The sequence below is a fragment of the Cavia porcellus genome, unplaced genomic scaffold (genome assembly GCF_034190915.1).
Source record: "Cavia porcellus strain 051 isolate PalLab524CR breed Dunkin Hartley unplaced genomic scaffold, mCavPor4.1 scaffold_2, whole genome shotgun sequence".
Lineage (NCBI taxonomy): Eukaryota > Metazoa > Chordata > Mammalia > Rodentia > Caviidae > Cavia > Cavia porcellus.
Window position 1 is genome coordinate 128,308,248 of NW_026947485.1, and position 3,565 is coordinate 128,311,812.

Genomic DNA, 3,565 nt, shown 5'->3' on the forward strand with positions numbered 1-3,565 from the left:
TCTGAAAATCTATCAATCTCTCCATACTGTAAAAACGCAAATAGGCTGACCACATCTAAACTATTGTGCTACTAGATACCATGGAAAATAAATCTGAAAATTGTTTCATATTCAGTTGCTTCTTTTGTGCCATGTGTATGTATTTGAATACTGACATAGTCAAATTTCTATTATTTACACTAGAAGAGTTAGAAGGAAAATGGTTAAATTAAATCTTTGTCCTCAATTACTGTAGTCATATTTTTGTAGATGAATTTTGGTTGATTTATATTTAAGTTTTTGTCCAGATAAAAATGTTTGGATTGATGCAAGAAAATACATGTGAAAAGCAAAACCTAGATTTTAGTATGTGTTATGCTATTGACTTAGGGCTCTGGTGTGAAAGTTAGCAAAGAAAAAGGATAAAGTAGAAGCTATTCTGTTCAGCAGATAAGAAGTTCCACAACCACGGGTGGAAGAAATCAATGAGGAAGGAAAAGAGGAATGAAATTCACAGAAAAAGTAGGACAAAGGGGTTACCAGATGACAGGAGGTACCGTTTAATAACATTTGACTTGCCAGTGAAATCTTTTCTACCCACTGAAGGTTAAATGCGAGTGGATTTTTGTGAAAACCAGTGAAAGGATGAAATTTCAAGCCAATTTTGGCTCATAGAGATATCAAAGTAGGCTGCAGTAGAGTGAGAAGCTTTTTAATTAGAATGCCTAAGAGTTGAGGTGATTTGACCAATTGTAGGCTCGGGCCTTGGGGTTCAACCAAATGTATCCGGGAGACCAGAGAACAGGACCCTTCCACAGTCCCAGGTGCACACAGAATTCAACGTGGTAGCCAAGTCTCAAAAAAAGGAGAAGAGAACTCAATATAATACATGGTAAGTTTGAAAGATGCAATGAAAAAGATTAATATTAAAAGAGAAATTATCACTTTCAGTCTCAGCTTGCTGAAAAAAATATTTTTAAAAGAAATGAATTTGAAATTTTCTGTTTTCAGTTTATTTCTTTTTGCTTATTTCATCTTAATGTATGAGTAGAATTTTAAAAGATACAACTCCAGAAAATGTATTCTCCTTCAAATGAAAATCCAAATTTCACTCTAGGGACTTAAAATTCAACCACGAACTCCATCCAACTTTTTTTTTTTTTTTCTTTAGTCAGAACATCTTCCCGTGAATACAGTGCTAGATATTTAATTTACAGAAATAACCGGAAAATTTCCCCTTCCTTCACAGAGCTTACACTCCAGTAATAACAACTGTCTCTCTCTAATTTATATTTGGCTCATAGGCATCATTTCCAAAACCACTAATGGCTGAACATATTCTATTCTATTAAGAGTTTACAGCGGATAATGAAGATTTGTATTTAATGCCTCTTTCTTCATTACTAACAAATTCTTTTTGGTCATTCAAAAAGAATTACCTTTCAGGTAATATGAATTTTATATTACTGTCTCACTTCTGTTAGTAAAATAACAATTTGAGACAACCTACAAAATATTAGAGATCATGTCTAAGTCGGTAAAAAAACACTTCGGAATGAGATTCCTGGGACATAAAAGTTTTCAGAGAAAATGATTATAAGTTGAATCTCTTGTCTGATAGGCCTACAGCACAAGGAGAATATGGTCACCTATAAACTAAAAAATTTGATCTTTTTCACATTGCTCATGGTAATTATATGAATGGTCATTCTAATTATGTAAAGTGTAGTCCTTACCTTTAAGGAGTAATTTACCTTAGCACCATAAATAAATGACAGAATAAGAAAACAAATGTGTTTTTAAATATCTTTTTGATCATGAAATTCTGAGCCAGAAAAGAAACTACATGTCCCCTCTATACAGTGAGGCTGTACGAACTTCTGTGTTTCTTTTGTTAAGCTGATTTTTCCAGCTCTGATTCTAGTTAGAAGAGACGTCAAGTTCACTAATGACTGCAGATACAGACCATAAATTCTGATATTGCAAAACTATGATATTTAGGAGACTTAATGTATGTTACACACACAAGTACAATTTGAACCCCTTCATAACTTTAGGGATATGATTTGAACAGTGGTTTTTAAAACAGTCAATAAAAGAAGATTCTGAGATAATTTGAAGTCATCAACCATCTTTTTCATCTTAGTATCTCTGGGGCCAAAAATCACTCCTATATATATCATATAGTAGGCGCAAAATAAACTTTGTTTAAAAAAGCAAACGTCCTGGATAGGCCACCAACTTAATATTCATCCTTATGATTCTTTGCCTGCTGCTAAGTGGATCTTACAATATTTCTAAGGTAAAGCCTCCCCTTTAGATTCACCCCCTTGCACTCTCCGCTCCCTCTGGCAGGCTCTGAGTACCTTTCCAGTTGCCAGTTGCTGCAGTTGTTGGGTTCAACCCCGTGGCCATCCAACAGCGATCTCTTTCATTTTAAAGTAAAATGTTCGAGTTTTGATATTGCTGTAAAATGAAATAATATCTTTGACAATGCATTTAAAATAACAATCTGCCTAAAGGTGAATTTCTCTCACCCTCGTCACACGGTGCGCTTTTATTTCACATTCAGACTGGCTCTGTAAGCGGCCCAGCCCCGCAAGGAGAGAGAAGGTGAGGACAGAATGAACCACGAGCCTCAGACAGTGCAGGAGAGAGCTGAACGCTGCCTGTTTCAAGGCAACTCAGCCTGAAAGTCATGAAACGTGTGCTGTGCTGACAATAATGGCAGAGAAGGTGAGCTAAAAGATATATTTTGACATTTTGAAAATAAACATCACCTCATCAGAAACTTTTTTATTTAAAGAAAGCCATTCTTATAGACAGTGGATTTGACTTTTTGAGCCTGCTGCTTTGGATAAGCCAGGGATAATCCATATCATATCAGTCTGAAGATTAAAAACAATATTTTACAGATAATGTTAAGGGAAATAAATCATACATACAAGTTTAAATGTCACATGATTTCCCTTGTATGAGAAACTCACATAATCAGAAATAAAGAGCAAAATGAAAGAGAGACAGTAGGAAATAGAAAGATACATCTTTTTCAGATGGGAAGGAGATCAACAGATGGAGAAAAAGGAAGACCAGGAAAGGTGACTGAAGAGGAAGAAAGATGCGTTATGTACACATACCAACTCCACACGAGGAATATAAACATTATGTACTTCAAGCATGGGCTATAAAGTTATTTAAAATACCCTATATTCGTTAAAGTCTTGTGTGTTTAGAAATCAAGTCTTTAGCCTTCAATGCATGCTAAGAACAATGCTATATATGCAGTACATACACGTGGCATTTTATGAATCAGCAAAACAAATTTCTCAAGTGGTCTGCATAGGACCTTTTCACTGTGTAATACCTTGGGAAATCTAAGGTCTTATGGAAAATTTACCCATATCTCTGCTTCTCCCCACAACAAATTCATTTTTCAATAAATGATCATGTAAAGTGCGATATATATTAGCAACTTAAGAATTGTACCTAAGTGCTGAAAGGTGTATATTTAAATCCACCAATTCGAATACCTACATCAAGTCTTACAGATCAAATACTCTTGCATAAATCACACACAGTACAAAAG

At 34.8% G+C, this 3,565-nt stretch overlaps 1 long non-coding RNA gene across 1 annotated transcript; it reads left to right on the forward strand.

The window, feature by feature from the left end:
• Nucleotides 1-276: 276 nt before the first annotated feature.
• On the forward strand, nucleotides 277-3,186 carry LOC134472906 (uncharacterized). The gene is made up of 3 exons (XR_010042921.1): nucleotides 277-871; nucleotides 2,552-2,715; nucleotides 3,033-3,186. It is a non-coding gene; the product is annotated as an uncharacterized LOC134472906 (long non-coding RNA).
• The last annotated feature ends 379 nt before the right edge of the window (nucleotides 3,187-3,565 follow it).